Here is a 19911-nt window from a genome sequence, read left to right on the forward strand (position 1 = left end):
GCCGATCATCTGGATCTTCCTCACTTTTTACAAAGAAGTCATTGAAGAATTCACAAAACAGAAACTCTGTCTTGTATAAATCAACATAAAGAACGTGACGATCTCTTTTTACTCTTAGATTCTGGATTCCTCGCGACTATGGCACGATTTTGTTGTTCAATAAATTTACACTAATTCTCATCATTTTGTCTCAAACTTTTGATTGTAATCAAATTTTGCAATTTCAGTACCCATTAAAAGTCTAGTACGTGTTTTGTTAAAAAAATTTCGACAGTGGTGAACTGAGAGAAATTTTTAGTCGCGGTTACCGCTCAGTCCTTAACTATTTTTATTTTTTACCACAATCGAAAAATATAGTTCTGGGTACAATATGAAAATTACTTTTTTAGCTCTTACCATAAAGTCTAGTATCCGTTACTATTCTTTCTCATTACGATCACTGTTATTATATTTTCTTGCAACTGTTGCGAAAATTTAATGCTTGTGCAACAATAAATTGACGTTAAAGCCTTGTTTGACTAAAAAATTATAATAAACCTCACAAACTGATTTTGCGCTGCGATTACCAAAAAAGTATCGACAATAGCGCAAAATGGTTACGCGTACCTCGGTTTTCGTAATCCCAACAATATTCAAACAGTTATTTTTTAACTATAACTGTTTTACTCAATTTTTCTAGTTACCATAACAAATGAAATTTTTCTCAGTGAGAGCGTTGGGGGCGGCGGGGGGCGTATCCGTTATCTCAGAGGGGTTGAAGTAAATGACCAACCGTCAGATGGGGGCAGCGGGTGTCTAAAGTCTTCGCAAAGGCGAACGCATTTGTTGAATGACATTTGTATCCATGATAATAGATTGTTATTGTTATACAGTCACGGGTAAATACCCATAAATATGTAACGTTACAAGCCATGTGCACATTGACATCATCCCCTTCCCTGGCTCCGTTTCATTTACATACATGTATAATACAGGAGTGAGGTCAGTGACAGAGTGAAACGACGTCTAGTCTCAGAAAGTAATATACGTTTCCGGATGTTGGTGCCGCCGCGAAGGGACGCCAAAAGCGACGCGACATTATTTGTCACGTGCGATCAGAGACGCTTCATTATTTTCTATATTTTTCGCAAATTTCAGTTTTTTTTAATCTGTACCAAAACAGGTCGCGAGTCTTCCTGTCTATAAAGCTCGTAAGGATCGAGAGCCTTCGCTTGACTAGTTTTTGTCGGCAATGTTTGAAATACGATCCGATTTTGGTTTACGCACTACCTTACGATTACTGATGACGCATGAATCTTATTTACATATTTTCGAAACCTGATAACGAAATGAAATTTTATCGTCAAGTATCTTGGATTTGAGTTTGTTTTAGGACATGTGGAATCGAGTTCACTGCCCGCGTGAGAAAATTTACCGATACCCATAGAGCTAACGTATTACGAGCATCCCCTCGCGTGAGGACGCAGGCTGGATTCTCCTACTGTAGCATTGATCCCCTTGGTCTTAGCTCTTCCGAACGATTGACGTCTGTTAATTACGGGCCGTCTCTTATCTACTGTCACCTTCAACCGAGTCTAGGGGATTCCGCAAGTCCAAGATCCTATGGATTAGTCCCCGTCACTCTAGTCCTGGGCTAAGAGTGTTTAATCTTTTTCGAAACATCCTCTGATACAACGGCGTACGTTCATGTAGGTCATATTCGTTCGTGGATCACAATTACATTGGGCATAGCGGACAGCGGTCTTGAATTGTTGGTTAAAAATATTGAAAACAGCTGCGAGTTGTGAAAATTTTTTACATGAAAAGTATACACTTGATATGAAATTGGACGTGTGAATTTCCAAGTTAATTGAAATACAGACGAAAAATAGAAAACGAAAATTACGACTCGTTGGATCGATTGCAGGCCAGCTTTTTTTGCTATGATTATAGGAAATTTCACTATATGTATAGTCTACCGTAGGAGAAACGCTGTTCTAAATGAACAAAGACCTTATACGTAGGTAAATAAAATGCTGACTGTCGACGAGTTTGAAACTATTTGATTAATAACATTTCTCTTGTACGGGGATTACTTTGCTTGCGCGTTTCTCACTTTAGTTTAGCTGGCTCTATGTTAGTTTCACTTGTTGGCCTAGACTAAGTGAATAAATTATAGTTGAAAGGTCGATCACCATGCGTTCTTCTATATCAGCCGGTGCATAGACAGGATAATAAGCTGTTAACTATTACCCGGTGTTACATTCACACCGTAGCAGATTATTCTAGCAACGATTAGTTTTCTTTTAACACCATCGAGAATTCTCGACACAGACGTAGCGGTTGAGACGAGTCGCACGACTTGCGGAAATTTGGTTGCGTCACATGTTCCTCGTATCAGCAACCAGCTATACATATATTTATAAGTACGTATATCGCACATGTATAGGTAGGCTTGCGCGGGGCGGCGGGTGAGTAAGTTGAAAATTGGTAATAAAGTGAAGGCTGTGCAGTGTGGCGGGAGGGTTGTTTCCCGACAACGTTCCACTTGGCCTGAGTGATGGATGTCACACACGTCAACGAGTCGCACCCCACGCAAAATTGGGGAAAACATCTCAAAATGATTTATGTTGTGCCTCGGGCCTTGCAGTATTTATCCTACTACTTCAAGCACAGCTATTCCGAAACTGGTACCGGTCCTAATGTCGTATTTGCTAACCTAACCAAGCTGATTGAATTAGAATTGGGTTATACCCAGTCAGGAGGCCGAGAAGAAGCGACTTTTTCAAAGGATTTTTCACGCGGAGACGTTACGATTTATTAATGTAGAAATTTACATACATGTTGTGGTAATGTTGAACTTCGTTCTGATATTTTTTATTTGTTAAAATAATAATTCTTAAAGCTGCTGTAGCCGATCTTCGGGAGCACCTTTATAAAACGGCGTATTCCGGTAAGCAAGATATCTCTGGACTGGATAATCTGAAATGAAAAGACAAAAAATATTTAGTTAATACAAGGTATTACCTATTCTGTAATCGAAGGAATAAGCGAAATATTAATTTTTTACCAAACGGTGGCGCCGCGAAAAAAAATGTCGATTTTCCACAAAAATTTTTGCCCTAATTTGTTTGTGAAATGGAAAATGTTTATCTGCGAGAAAAAACCTTCGGTCGAGGACTGAAAAATATATCCATTAAGCTCGAGTAAAAATTTGAGGCTGATCGGATCAGGAGGCTTTCGAGATATCTTGCTCATCGACTTTGAAAACAGTTTTGAAAAAAACGCGTTCAAAGTTTCAAAAGCACTTTGTACACCGCTGGGGTGTCTTTGCAAATGAGCGCGTAACTTCGAGAACATTAGTCGAATCGACGTGAAGTTTTCTTTGGGTATATACTTACATTACGTAAAAATGACGAATCCACGCAGGGGCATGAAATTTCAAATACCTACCATTTGTCATGTTTTTCGGGTAGTTTTTGTTTAAATTTCTGACTTCATAATTACCAGTTCCTTTGTCACCATCACACATGTCGGTGTAATGTCTTAATTATACTCTGACGATGAGTATTATTTGTTTCAGATTTTTAAGCTCACAGATTTGACTTATCGGTGATCTCACGGATTTTATAATTTCTTTCTTCTAACCAAGAACAAAAATTTGTTCTTTAGTGAAACACGACGATTAACCGTTCAATAAAAATATCGAATCCTTGCGGAATAACTCCGAAAAGTCATCAAAAATGAAACAAATTTCAAAGACTCACCGTTTGTATTAAATGTTAGACACGTTAAAAAATTTGTGATGCGTTCTTCCTAATGTTGACATTATTTAGTGCGTAACCTCTAATTTCGAACGGTTGGTCGGTTGTTTAATACATAATCGATTTTTCGTTCCACGAAACAGGGTTCAATATATCTTTCCTAATACAACAACTATATGTAAATGTCAATCGAAAATCAACAAAAGATTCAATATTGAAACGGATTTTTTTTTTTTAGTCACTTTGATTTCTCAATTTTGCATTTCAGTTTCAATGGACAGATTGCTGTTGTTATAGAAAATATATTGAATCCTGAAAATTAAAAAAAATATCATAATGACTTGAAAAAATCAATAATTAGTTAAAAAATGAATAAGAACTTACCGTTTTGTATGCTCACGTCAAGTTTGGCTGCAATATTTTCGATTCGATCGCACGACTTACACAATTTCTTTAATAATTTTCAAAAATTTCGCAATCATTGTCAAAATATCATAATTTCACGAACTCCGTGGGCACCGGCGAGGGTAGGTAAAACGTGAAAAAAACAATCGGAATGCTTTTTAGAGTTGGAACAACGATATAAAAAATCCGGTACCAAATCCGACAGGGCGAGGGTCAGACCCTAGTCGAATGCCTCGGGTATATCCGTACTTGCCGTAATTGTATCGCGAAACCTGTCTCGTGAAAAATTGTGTAACCCGCAGAGCGATCTTTCATTATTATTGAAACTATTTCGAGCTCTATTTTGACACTTGACATTAAAAGTCACGAGATTCCCGTGCAACTTCGTCTCCGTCAGGTTGACGGATCGGCGTGTGCACTCAGGAAATTGGGCAATTTCCGGTCCGCCTTCGTCCGTGTCTCGGTGTCTACGTTTAACGGCAACCCCCTTCGGCTCTTCGCTTAACTGGAACAGGTATACCGAGTGGTATGGAGCAATGAGCGTATACAGGTAGAAACCTGGGCGAAACACTTGCTTCCACATCGCGAACGCGCGGATCTATCGCGCCTGGCCATCCGAGCATTACACAACGCAAGAGCGAGGTAGCTCTTGATGTTTATGAGGTCCGGGTATGCCTGGATAAACTACGCCGCACAACCGATATCACACCCGCTGACTGGTTTATAATTACAACGTTGCGCCCTGACAGTCGAGTATCATGCGTTTACGAACACCCCTCTCTTCGTCGCCGCTTATTGTTCGTAGGCGTGCGATGAAAAACCGTGGTCGAGGTCTTTTAGGACGCGTGCGTTAAGGAAAATCGTGCGATAAATAGCGCCATTGTGTCGTGATGTACAAACACGGCGGGGGGGTTCAGATATTGTTACAATATCTGTATACCGTCCGAATATACGATTGGATTAACAGCCTTTCTCACGATCTACGGTAATAATTTTCAATTGTATGAGGATTAGAAAATATACCAATCGATGGAGCTTAATGGGCTTTCTTTTCTTGCGATATTGCTGCACTGGTTGAATCAATGGAAAACGCGTTGAAGTTGGTCGTTACAAACAGCGACTCGAGGCACAGAGTGTTCAGGGATAAAGTGACCGATGGAAAAGTATCGATGATCAGGTGGTGCGTGTGAATCGCGGAACAAGTGTTGCACTTTCTCGGAACATTGTGCTTCGTTGCATCTAGAGCCTGAGCATATTGCATAAGACACGAAAATCACTTTGTAGTCAATTGCTTCGGCTTTCACTGTGTAAAAGCATCAAACTTACAAGGTCGATATGATTACGATAAAGGTTCAAGCTAAATGATTTTATATCAACAATGTTTTCTATTTATTTCTCACCCGTTCCTTAGAAAAAAGAGAATCTTTTTTCTATCGTTCGTAATTAAAGATAACTCACCTAATTTAGAAAAATATTTTCAATTCGATGCAATGCTCTGCCGAATTTTCTGTTACTTCGGAAATGTCAAAGTATCAAATCACAATATAACTTTCGACAAATCTTTGCGGATTACCCATCGATCGATATGGCTCGTACTATATCTTTGGGATGTGAAAATTTATAACAGCAAGAATTGACTGTCTTTACGTCGATTTTATGTTCTTGTAAATAATTATATACTTCGAAATAAAGAAGGCAGATCATGACACGTGATACATATTTGATAATAATTTCCGTGCAATGAAATGTCGCGTGTCACATTTTTCCGTCAAGCAAAATGATCTCTGTAACATGACATGCCTTAACGAAGAGCAAATGAATGGCGTAACCCTTCACTGTACGCTGAAAATCCGGTCCGAACCACTCGCCGTGCTGGAAGGGTATCAACGGACCGGCGGGATGGAATTGCGGCGGAAAAAAGGGGGCGGAACGGAGGGAAATAATTACTGGCTTTGGGGAGGGTCTTCAATACGATTTCATAAATGTTTACGTAGCTTTGATCCCGGTAATTGTCAATCTCAAGGACACCGCGCCTCTTTCCCACATGGCTCGAAGCTGTAGGTATAATAGATAGGTACTGTAATTATCGGTCAGTGACTTGATTCACGTAGAACGATTACAAGCCCTTAGTTCGCGCCTTTACTTCTTGTTGAGGGATGAATCAAATACCCCGGAAACGAAGATTCTATGACTGTGTTTTTGAATCTATAGGTACATATACCACGACGACAGATAAGGAAAAAGTTTCTTTCCCCTCGACAAAACGCGAGCCAATGTTAAGGACGGCGATTCGGTGAGACGCGAACGTTTTTCTTGCGGTGACGTATAAAGCACCCGAGGCAACTGATCGCGGTTCACGGTTCAAGTCTACAAGTCGTAAGCACAGACGGACATCACACTCGCACAGACGTTACAGCCTCACGCAAGAGCGAAGAAGAAGGTTGCTACGGTCGATTCCTCTAGGGGATATAAGGTCCCAGGTAATAAGTAACCGGGTTCGTTAATACCGCGATATCATTCCTACATATCTCCGCGTTACGGTCCCATCTAGAAAAACGCGCTCGCAGGCGTCACAGAATAAAACAAACACAAATTACTACCTGCAGGCCCGATGGCGCGGACTTCAGGACTCGGGACGCGTGATCGGCGGGGCCGGCAGGCGAACGGAACGAACCTGACTGTATGGCACCCAGCAAAGAGCAACGGGTGAGCCGGCGGTGATTTGGTTAACCACACGTTCCAGTCGCGGCCATCGAGCTTCGACGGTATCCAGCATTGTTTGCTCGCTTTGATGAGACCAATCCGCCTTTCGTATATGTACCTACCTACCTACCTACCTGCCTACCTATACGCGAGGTGTAGGTACATGCGATGTGTACGATCCGCGGCACTCGGCGGCTATCTCTCGTCTCCACCGTCCGCGTGTGTCATTAGTGACCTCTCGGTGAACCCACGGTTCGCTCTCACCGTCCGTCAGCTATCAACACCGACCACTGTACGGGACCCCATTACATCTTCGTTCCCGCCCCCGTACCCGGGTTCGCTACGTGACGTTCGGACCAGAAGGACGACCGGACCCGGTACCATTCTCGGGGCTGTGCTTATGGTACCTGTACAAGTTACGAGGTACGTACCTGACCGTGGCCACGCACCGCTCGAGCACCCACACAAGGACGGAATAAGTAGTCGGATTGGGAATAACGTCGGTGTGTTTTGAACGCCGATTGGTGATAATTATAGGGGCGACTGGTTACCAATGCGGTTTGTAGTGACATGGAGAGCGTTGAGGAAACACGCTGCTCGTTACCCTGGCCGAAAGGTCGTGCGGTTATTATCGTCGAGATAGGTGTGTATACCTACACTCGGAGAAGGCTGTAATAGTAGACAATTGACGCTCGCCGTGGGTCACGGCTAATTTTATACTGTTTCTATTATCAGCGAACGTTGTTTTTCGCAGTTTTGAGAATCTGTTAGATAATTCGTGTTCGAATCGGATGTGGATTCTTACGTCGTGTGGTAGGTACTACTTGCGCGATGTTTTCTTTGCCCTTGTAATGGGCAACAGGAAATAATAGTGATATCGTGTTCGACACCCGTGCAAGAGTATAGTATAGCCGCAGAAGAAACAAAATCTGCAATTCTGCAGTTCGTGAGACTCAACACTGAAACAGGCTTGTGCTAAACAGGTAGCTGGGCTGGGTGATAAAATTTTTAGTAATTTTGTTGGTACTTTCGGACTTGATGAAATGACGATTGACGTATCGACTCGATAGTTTTATGACAAGATGATACTGTCACAGTGATTTTTCAACTCTAGACATCGAGCAAATACTATTCCTTCGCCGTTATTGTGAATACGTATAATACGATTGACACAAAATTCTGATTACGCAGATATTTTCATTCCGTACCATTTCAAGTGCGTACGTTCAATTTTCGCGTACAAAGTACGCGCTATTCGAAAAATCTCTTTCCGTACTCGAGCACACTCACCGAACCCATATCACGATCCGATCTGACCGGAGTGCGAAAATGAAGCGGAATAATATACTAACTGACCTCTGAGAAAGCACCCCGACATACTCACAGTGGAATAAGACGGGAGTCCCTCGCGTGCGTGTTCGCGGTGTCTCCCCGGGTTCTCGCCTCTCCGACAGAGGGCGAAATACCCGGAGGCGAGGTAGCAGCCCGCGCACTTACATCGAGGGTCTTAATTTATAGAGCGGGTGTTGCGGGGTGAGCCGTTTGATTTAAGAGAGTCGCCTCTGAGCGAGGGGCGTGCAGCATCCTCGTAGGCAACACACGCGTCCACCGCGTATCGACGCCGTCGCTTCACGTATCCGGAGAGTGCGCCTCGGATCGTCGCCGGAGACGTTCGGCCTTCGGGGCTCGATCTTGGGGCTGAGCCGTCGGCCCTGCGCCTCCAGCTGATAATTGGAGGACGAATTCCACGTCCCAGCCGACGGGCCGAAAGGGGGGTCCGTAATTACATACGCGTCGCGCGGTTCCTCGCCGAGTAAGAGGAAACCGGTGACCTTTGGTCCCAAAGCTACGAGGCAGGAAGGCGCTGCCGAGAGCATCGACTGCCAGGAAGAACCAGATATGAGGCAGATGCGTGGGCACACGCGTAACGACCGATCGAACCTCCGATACAGCCGATGCTTCGAGCCGACGGTTTGGGCCCGAGAAACATCGACGAGGACTGCGGCCGCCGACGACGCTCTTTCGGTCCCATTAGCTGCATCCGGCGAAAACGTCTCGAAACCGCGTTTAAACTGGAATTCTTACGTCCTGAGATGCCGCTTCGATTCTGCTGGAAATTGTTGCCGAAGCATTGCTCGCGTTGCGGTAACGGACCCCATTTTGCCTGAGAATTTGGTAAAATCTTCACGGACGCGTGATGTATGATTTTTTTATTAAGTTACACCAGCGACAATTTGGCAGTGAGAAATACACGCGTCTCGTGTCGATTTAAGCAACTTTAATGATTATGATCGGAGATAAATGATCGTACCTGACTTAGGTGGGTACCTACTCGTTTTATTCAACGAAACTGTAGCCTTGGAAGAAAAATAATGTCGATATTAAGGTGCAGTTTCAAATTTATCATTACCCAGTAGTGCGTTGTTTAAGTCATATCCAAGCAGTATTCCAGAAGTATTGCGTCAACATGACAATCTGTGCGTGAGGTAACTAAGGGCAAAATGCATTGCTGCGATTCGTCAGAATCAAGTTGCTTTTCTTAGACTGAGAGATTCTGAATATGAACGTGCATATTTACGACTAAATTTTTCTATTTCATAACTCAACGCAGAAAGTGGCAATCAATGACCAAAGTTTTACAAACAATGGTAACTCAATGAGTATAATACGCACCCATCGTAAGCTTTGAACACTGGAATGAAACGATTATACTCTATTTGTGGATGTGTATGTTTTCACGCGAGTACCAAACGACGAAGATGTCCAATGTCTAAATGACGTGGGCTCTAACAAACCAAGGAAGACAAGGTTTCGGGTATCTTAAAAACAGATAAGAGCCGTCCTCCTCGTCGAACTCGAATCCAAGTTTGTCGCCTTATATTTCCTGCGCATCGTCCACGCACCGGGATCAAGACCGAATGGTGCAAAATGGTTGGAATTTTGCACGCCGCTGCAATCGTAGGTACCTACTTGCAGGAATAAACGCGTGCTAATAACTTATGCATCGCCGCAGCGGTATCGACGGATGTGAAGTCGAGTGTAGATGCAGGACCACGTCGATGGGCTCGCGCGAAGGGCCATGGAAGCGAGACCGCCTAATAAAAATGTTAATTGCATGCCTCGTTAGAAAGCCCCCCGCAACGACTGCCAAGAGTTCATCCGGGGTCGCCGCGCGGGGAGTCGCGGCAGGTATTTGCTTTTAAACGTTTTTTCTTTTAACCCTCAACTTTTTTTTGCTTTACTTGTGAACTGGGTAGTCTGTACGAGATTATTAAATCTAGAATAAGTGCCGTGGTACCTGCAGGAAACTCCAGTTGCCGAATACGATCCTCGACCTACCGGAAAAATTACTAGTGATTATGATGGTTAATCGGGTCAAACTAAGTGCACTGACCGAAGGTGTGGTGCGTATGATTGTAATGATTGTAGCGAAATTCGAAATACGGTGGTTGAAATTGAAATCAATTTTTGCGTATCTCTTACATTCTTCGTCAGGTACCGTCAAGTCGGCGTCAAACGTTACTGCATTCTCGTGACATATGTGTATTTCTAAATTTGATGCAAAATCATGTTGCGTGAGTGTTCAAAAGACATTGGTCAACACGAATTTCGAGTCTTGGATCTAGATGCCAAATTTTGATTTCTTTTGCTTGACTAATAAATGAAAAAATACTTTTGTTAGGTAAAGTTTGTTTTTGTAGAAACCAGAACGATATTTTAGATTTCAGGTAAAACTACATATTTTCTCAAACATCTGTTCTAAATAACAACTAAACAAACTTGTCAAACAATAATTAGTAATAAACTACAGATGTCAAAGAATCGATAAACAAAGTTTAAAAATGAATTCTTTTCGTACTTCTTCTATTTTCGTATCGACCTTCTCGTATCCAACCCCGAACTCAATCTTCCATCATGCTCTCATTATACTGCCCCTGATAACGTTAACAACGATAAAGTCCATCGCATCTTGGTGAAAACGTTTTCCTTTTCCTCCCGAATAGGCATCCGTATTACCTACCAACCGAAAACTTCAGAAACTATTCATAAAAGTAAAAAGAAAAAAGAAAAAACAAACTTTATACGTAATAAATAAAGGTTTTGGTTATTATTCGATACACAGAATCGAAATTTATCTATTTCATTGACCTGTCAGGTATTCGTTTCATACCAGCAAGCGTTTCAGGATTGAGTAGAATAATTGAAATGAATCCAGAAGTGCGTACATTTACAATTCCAGAATAGAAGTTGGGTGCGGTAGATGGGGTGTACTTCGCGCTTTATGATGCTTTTCCGTATAATTTGGGATCTTTGATAGAACCAAACGTAGTCAGGCCAACGCGCCCGCCACAGACACGAGCGCGGTTCAAGTCCGAATTGAATGCAATACACTTTGTGTTTTTGGGTATTCAGTCCTGCCGCGTGGCACGGTGTATATAATCCCCATTCATCCATTGACCATCGTCGACCCTTGGCACTGCGCGGACCGAGCGCCGAACGAAACGAACAGCGCTGGAAGGCTCGGCCCTCCTTTTACAGAACCGGTGGCCATGTTTAGGCACAGGAAACTAAAAAGCTAATTTACTTTAAAAGTGTACCTACGCGAGTCTGCACAGAGAGAAAACACGGCGTACCGGCGCGTTTCATCAAACGCGGGGAACTTTTGAAAGCTGGGCTAATGCAGCCAGCGACAAATTGGCGGTGGCCAATGCTCGGTGAAACGGTGAATATGCTCATTTCGTTGATAGCTCGAATCGGACCGCGGCCTCGTCAGACCATGTTCGAAATCTCAATTTCGTTGACAGTGCGCGGTTCGGCAAAGCTCCTTTCAAAGCGTCACGTATACGCGTGGATCGCACACTACCTGGAATCAAGCAATGGATGAATTGCCTGCGACACGACTCTTTCACTAAACTAGTTGCGCCGATGAAAATAAGCGGAAAATTTCAAACAAATACGGTTTTTTCGATCTCTCATCGTGTTATAATTTATGAATTTTAGTTTTTTTTTTTTCACAACACGTACAAGTCTGGTTTCAACATATCCGATGAGGAGGGTCCGAAGAATGAGCATTACGCTTTGTCCAAATCCAATATCAAGTAATAGTCGTATTTGAAAAAGAATTGACGCTCACTGTGTTTCTCTTTAAAAATTACGAGATATTTCCAGTCGATCACTTCTGGAGTTGCAAGTAAGATTAAATCATTGCCAAATTGTGATTTACTTTAAGTAAACTGTTCCAATTTTCATAGTGAAATTAAAATAGACCCTTATTGCAGTATCATTAGTACCGAGCCCTGGTCAGGCGATCAACAACTGTGACTATTAAATACCGAGGCTTTAATTACTAGGCTTTCCTCAGGCTTTCTCCAGTAAACTCCTACACGAGAAGCGCCGCGTTGCGTTGGCGTTACGTGTATCTGTAACGACAGGGACGTCGATTGGCGGTGTAAATTTTCGCGCCTTTCACGCGACCAGCCAGTCATAGTTTGAAGCGGTAATGCGTTGGGTGGCTATGACTTAAATAGCTGTCTAATTATACTTTTAGATTTCAAACAATTAACCGTAATCAACAGCAGGAAATAATCATAACCGAGCAATTATTTTTAAATAAGATTCTTCGGTCGCTTTTGTTGGATGCCTACACATTATACGTTCGTCTGTTGCACGTACGTCCGTAGTTCATACGTGAACGTTTGAAACGGTCCTATATACGGCAGGCCGCGCTGGGATACGTGATCCGTCCGGTCAATTAGACTTTTCCAGAGATACCTAGAGGTAGGCAAGGCAAAACTAACCTGTAAGCTGCACGTTTTATCCGACGGATAGTCACCCGTGCACATCGCTACTTTTCCACCAAACGATCGCTGCTCGGCGCGGTCGACGATTGCAAAATTTTTTTTAAATTTTTTTGTTTTTTTTCCCCCCTATCATTGAGCGAGTTTACGGTACTGGACTGAATTGGCCAACCTGTTCCAATTCTCCTAATGAATAACTTGTCTACCGGATCTGGCGTGATCAAGTTTCGGTATGTCTCATCGTGCATACAGCAGGATTCAGTGCGCAAGTGAAGGGACGAGCAGAATAACATGAAAGAGAATTACTTACGCGTCGAGTGATTCTGCTCCAGAGAACTGTCAGCGGTTATTCTACAATAATCTTTTAATTGAATACGGATCTCGTGTAATTAAGGGCAATTAATACTCTTTCATTTCGCATATTTGAATCATACTCACATACCACGATCATTTATAGCGCATTTCATCCGGTACTCTTCCTGAAGTAGAATATCAACGAGTTAAAATCATAAATCCATGATTAATAAATGCTTGACGTTTTTTGAAGGGTGTGAGTGGTTTGAAATTCGCAAAGGTCAAGTTATTTACGAATAACTTTTCAATCGTAGTATTTGTTAGCGTGAACCTGATTAATCTACATCATCCAATATTTTACTGAATTTACGAGATCGTAGATGTGATCAAACTTTTTGCAAGTATCACATTACCGAAGTTGAAAAGATAAATAACGGTAGAACCGAACTGTGGCAGGAGAATTCGTTTATTATTAATGGAAAAAGATGATAATCCGGCATGAACGTAATCGACCAAAATTAAAAAAATCATTGACTGCGTTTTTCCCCTCGAAACAATCGTCAACGCATAAATACGGCCAGGGCAGATGCCCGATTTGTGTCCACTTTCAGGAAACTCTGAACTTACTCTGGTAAGGTGAATATAACCGGTCATACCTTACGTGAAAACCAACTATTGATCCGATCGCATCCAATAAAAGAGTTGCAACACTACAACGACTGTATTGTCTTTGACTGTGTCCGGAAACAGAGCGGGGCCATTTACACAAAGCGACAGCCACGCAGCTGTTATAGCGAATAACCGAATGCAGCCGCAGTCAAAGAAGACAAAGCTTACACGCTTTGTTCAGGGAGGAGAAAAAGGTCCGGCTGATCGAACTTTGTCACTTTAGTCAGCTCAGTTCCACCGGTCTTGGAAAAGTTTTAATCGGCGGTTTCCCAGACGCCCCCGACTTTCGTCTGCCACTTTTTTCCACCGACCCGCATATCCCAGACTGATGATCCGTAAGACACTGAGACGATCCGTTCTGACAAATTGACTCCAGATCCCTGCCTAGCAGCCATCGCCGCTGTTTGGACACTTTTTGGATTTGATTTTTCTCCCCCGTCGCTATCACGGTTGGTTAGGCATATAGGAGAACGTAGGAGAGGCAAGCGATGAACTCGGGCTTTAGCTTTCGCCTGTCTCACTTCATCCAATAAGAAATTGAGATCGTTGTGCTTGTTTACCGTATACTACCAATTTTTTTTTTTTTTTTCATCAAATTCCATCACAGCTTTTGCGCTATCCGAATCGTAGGCAGCGGTTACATAGCTTCGTTTGTTAAACCTCTTCAATCGGACATCCTTTCGTTCATTTATTTCGACTCGATTCTTAATGAAAGACAAGATTTTTGTCTATTTTACCCGCTACGTATGAACAGATTGCAAAATTTCCGAGTTTATAAAAGCTTTAGTTCGTCAACTTGATCTAGACGTTGTGCCACATCTGATGACAACTTTGTAGACAACGCGTCATAATCAGGATTGAAATTCTTATGAAAGACAAATGCAAAATGATTTGCTGTATGAAGAAAAAACAAAAAATCCTTTTGCTGACGTGTGAACTGGACGATTTTGGTTGCTACGTATATAATGCATAACCATTTTCGATTGCTTTTGGATATTCTCGTGAATGCGTTGACCTTCCCGTAAGGGTTTTCAATATCATTTTGCAGCGCCGCAACCCCTGCCCCAAGCCAAACATGCTCTCTGGTCCATGGACTCTGTATCGATCCACCCTCGGTGCACCCCTGCATGATTAACATGACCCCTTATCCATGTTCCCATGTGGGGGGATGACGTCATGCGTTACACCCCAATACAATCCCCTTTCTAGGTCACTGTGTCAGATACGTAATACCTTCGCTTGAAAATGAAGAACGAGATTCCACGTCAACTTCATCATCTTCAATACCCAACAATTCCATGTATAACAATTTGCGAATGATCAGAAATACCGTATGATTTTAAAGACGAGAGAATATTTTCTCAGAAGCTGTTGCAAGCCAATTTATATGATGCTTACTGGTGAAAAAATAAGAGTTATTTTTTACAGCATTTGCGATAGTTAAAACAGTACTTTCCGATCATCACAAGCTGCAATCCAAATTCTCTTCCGCAGCGATTGTTAGTAAATTGATTGAGTCAATGATCGGATAAGAGAATCCAAAGAAATATTAATCCTTTTTTTTCGTTACGTTCCCATTCCATTTGCAAATCGAACTTTTTCTCGGTAGCATCGAAAGCTACTGAGAGTGTAACGTCGGGTGTATCAAGCTCTTCCATCCTGACCATAATTAGTATAAAAAAAAGTAAATTTCTGTCCAAAGGCGTGACACTTTTTTCAGACTTCTCGGTATCATGGTCGTTGTTCAGCTACATGTCGCGGTGTGACAAATCCCTTCAAAGCACCGCGGCAGTCGACTCGGTCGGCGATGAGTCCTTGCCTGCAAGGTGGTCCGATTCGATCCGGTACAAGAGAGAAGCTGCGAGGACGCAGCGATGATCCTCCGCAACTTATGCGCTTCGTGTCACTCTGCCGATGTATTATTGCCACTTAAGAGATCTTATCCCCGCGGCCGTTGGATCTTATTTATCTCCGGGGACCGGTCCCACATATTCTTTCTTTTTTCCGTATTTTCAGAGAACCTTCGACGACGTAAACTATTGACTGATTCACGTTGAGTTCGATCGATGGTCTTATTTTAGGCTGTTGGTTATTCTCATCATCCGCACAATTGACGAGTATCGAAAATGGCAAAGTTTCGAAACGGAACTTAACTTTTCATTCGTTTCAATTCCATACGATATTTATAACGTTCCGAATACTTTTACTTACTCGTAAATCCGATTCGAATAACAAAAAAATACACATCCTTCTGAATCTTTTCATCCATCCTATCTAGCGAATGTAAAAATGTAACTTGAGCAAGGATTGAAACGAGAATTTTTTACGAGCACGTTATTATTCAAGTTACCGACGATCGCGTTCACATTTTGATGAAGGAAATCGGAAAAGAACGAACAAGAGAGTAAGAATTTCATTTAATCGAAGGTAGGTATACAACAAATAGCTAATGAAGAAAATATCGGGTTCCCAGATGGTCCGTTGAAAACATTCTCTACTTATTAGAGAATCATGCTCAAGTACTTTATACCCCTACAAGCCAAGTCTGATGTATCGGATTTATGTTAAAATTGCAAAATGCAAAGGCGTGTTTATCATTCGTTCGTTCGAACAGTCCGACTCGACAATGAAAAAACACAAAAAAAGTCACAAAGAAGAAGAGTCGATGTTCAGAGCGGCAGAGGCATTGTGTAATTAAAGGGTGAGCTTGGATTCGACTCTCGGCTCGGTTAGCCTTGGCTAATCGTTGCTCGGCGTCGTCGTCCGAGCGACACTTTGATTCCCATCTCCCCGAGGGCGTTGAGGTTCAAATCCCGTGCATAACGTCCTTTGCTCATTCCGATCGCTTCTGTAAGGTCTTCCAAGAAGATTAAAAAACTTGAGCACACCGCCATTCCCGTTGGACATCGCGGTGGACAGGTAATGAAGACAAGATGAGCCCGTCACGTCGGCGTTTGCCCGCTGAGCGTATTCCGCGAATCGTTGCTCGTCAGTATTTCGTGTCACCTTTTTTACAGCGGAGGCTATTTACTCATTCGGCGTCACGTATTCAAAAGAGACCGAGTTGTGTCTTTTTCTTTTTCATTTGTTTGTTAGTTTTTACCTTTTCTTGTTTGTTTTCTCAGCCCGTAGCACAGAGTGCTTGGTTGACAGCCCACGGTGATTTTTTACCGACTTAATTGAGGCTTGACATTGTAATCAAATGGTTCAAGGGTTCCTGGAATCGATTGTTTTGTGCTCCTCCCGATGCTGCTATTGCCTGGCTCGCCGGTCCCATCTTATAGATTATTGTCCCCGGTCCAAGAGCCATTAGCTAAGCATGAAACGGACCGAGAAGTCTCGCTACAAAAAAGGACAACGGCGACGTTTTATTCTTAACCAAGAGTCTAGGTATGCCGGGCACGCTGTAACACACCGAATGCTGTGAATATGATACGTCGCGTCGCGCTGGATCGTCCGATCGCAATTTATTTCAGTATAGAATCGATTAGGGCTGTGTACCAAAACTTGAACCAGCAAAAAATCCACGCTGTAACCGAGATTGTTGAACCGTAACTTGATCATCGGGCCTACAAGCCACACTTGTCCGATAGCTTAATTATTCACGTTCGTACGGGTAGATGGATCCAATTTCCAGAAGTGATCCGACCGGGCTGAAGTTAAAGCTAGCGAAGTTACATCCCGAATTTTCCCAACTCTAACAAATCTTTTTCAATTTGAAAACAATTCCCGTAACAATCAGCATACGTTTCTGCGACTAATAAGAGAACGAAAAGAGACACTCAAGCTTTGAGATCCTTCAATTGCTATGGAATAAGTAATTTGCTTTGCGTTGAATTGCGCGAGAAATGTAAGCAAAGAAAGGATCTTAATAGAAAAGCATTCATTGGATGGTATCAGTTCTCCGTGGGCTGTGTTACACAACGTATTAAAGAAAACAGAGAAGGATCGTAAAATGAAAATGGTCTGAACAAATTTCAATTCGTGATTTGCCTGTGAGAAAATACAATTACGGTGAAATAATTGAAAAGTCACTGTTGAGTGTGGTCGGAGTTGACAATACTGGATTTTCTAGTTATCGCAGCATTAAATCTGATTGGTTAGTCGAGTCATTTCTTCGGTTAAATATAAGGCTGGAACATCAATATACAGTCGCATCGTCATAAACTCGTCGCAGTACATACAAAAAAATATCGCGCGATTAGACGTAAGAAGTAGACCACAAATCACAGCTACAAATCATATTTTTATTTCGTTCCAAGAACTAGATTTTTCGATTCATCGTCTATCAATATCTCTTAGTGTAGACGTCACCAATATCATTTTCTAATTTATTTATCAAACAAACCACAAGATAGTACTGAAGTATACTTGGCTCAATTATTAACTTGTTGGAACGTAAAGTTCTTTAAACATCCAGCGTCACAGCCAGAAACTCTTCTCCCTCGTATTAAAATGAACAACCACCTTAAACAATTTTTTGGTGTTGTTACCGACCTTCATTTTCAATCAAACAATAATGACTGCTAACCCAAGGGTGCGAGACTCGCATATCTACGTCTACGTATCTCGAATCGTTGTTACATAGCCGCTGGTCGGCAGTAGACTCGACGATTTCGATAATTGCGTATTGATTGTCTAGCGTCGTCGGCTGGTCCCCCTCGACGAGTCGGTGGTCCCGTCTTTGTGGAGGAAAGTTCTTATCGCGCGTATATCGATTACGCGGGTTACCCTCGAGGTCCGGGTCGACTAACAGACTCCTACAGAGGCACCAAGGCGGTCGACGAAACCCCGGCACATACGATCTTAGCGGGGTTTGCGGCTCCAGTGGCTTGGACAAGGCTGGGAAACTTAGGGGCGTTGTATCGTGCTGCACATTACTTTTATTCCGTATCATTTACGCGCACACTCCGCCCACACTCAACCCAAAGACGCAATAGATTTTCCACGAGTGGCTTTTTGTCCGGTCGCGTTTACCTAGACTTATACGTTGCTGTTTGCTGCAGCTTTTACAGACCGGGTGTAGAATCTTGTCGACATTGTCCTCAACTTCACGACTGGCTTCCGATTGTAAAATCGCCATCTACTTATGGTGAGTTCAGCGATTAAGATCACCTCGATATGAATCATACTCGTGTGTTCAAGATTCACGTATTGAGTTGATACGGCAAGATCCGAATAAAATGCATTTTGAATATTAAAAAAGGCTATCGAGAACCAAAATCAACTCACAATGAAAAGGTACGAGATACTTATCGGCTATCTCTGTCATGAAATCAGGAAAAAATGCCAAGTATTATATCCCGAAGTCGGAACTCGTTCTTTCCTGTTGTTACGTCGAAACATCGTTCATTCAATATCCGTATTTTGCTGTAATCAGACCTCGTTTTCTTCTACATTACATCTCGAAAATAGAGAGCATCGGCAAAGAATCGAACGTGATGTGACTGAATTTTTGTAGTAAAGCCATCCAGTACCCATTTATCTCTCACCATGTTCCATAGAGTTGATTACGGACTGGAATAGTGTACCTTTGGAAATGAAAGACAATGAAAATTCAGACAGTTAAGATAGAATCGATAAAAGTCGGAGAATTATTCCTACAAGTGAAAAGTGCACTTCATAAGCAGACAGCTTGCACTCATTGATTTCACTTGGTACTTCCTAACCGGAAGGTCGATCCCTGATTTATTTTACGTTAACGAGTGTGTATTATTTCTGAAGTGTCAGGGTTGGGCATTGAACTTTCAGGGAACAGAGTTTTGGCCTTGATTCTTTGTCTTCGGTAAGCTGGTACAAGCTGCTAACGTTTAGATAGCGATCGTTATTACAAATTATTACGAAGAGATTAATTACTTTCATCCGTTATCACTATTGCTATCGCTATATATGGTTCCATTGTCACCGACATTACAATTTTTTTTCAAATTTATTCCGTGAAAAGAAAAGGGTGCAAGGGGGTACGTGATCGAAGATAAATGCACTTTTTTACATGATAGATCAGAATCCTAAATTATAATTTATATTAATTTGTCTATTATTTATTCATCAATAAAGTGTACGGATAAAACGAAAATTGAGTTACTTGAAGTGATGAAATAGCAGGTTATACCTACTTACTGTTAGCGAGGTAACAGAATCTAGAGGATAATGAACTTCTACTGACTGGCTGACTTTCTACTATATTGTTCGTTTGATTCTAAAATACAGAAATAAAGTTTCCCAAGGGTTCGGTAATTTAGGTGTTGTTATTTCTTCAATTACGTTCTCAAGTTTCTATTTTAATCAATATGCGTGAA

The sequence above is a fragment of the Neodiprion virginianus genome, chromosome 4, assembly GCF_021901495.1.
Source record: "Neodiprion virginianus isolate iyNeoVirg1 chromosome 4, iyNeoVirg1.1, whole genome shotgun sequence".
Taxonomy (NCBI): domain Eukaryota; kingdom Metazoa; phylum Arthropoda; class Insecta; order Hymenoptera; family Diprionidae; genus Neodiprion; species Neodiprion virginianus.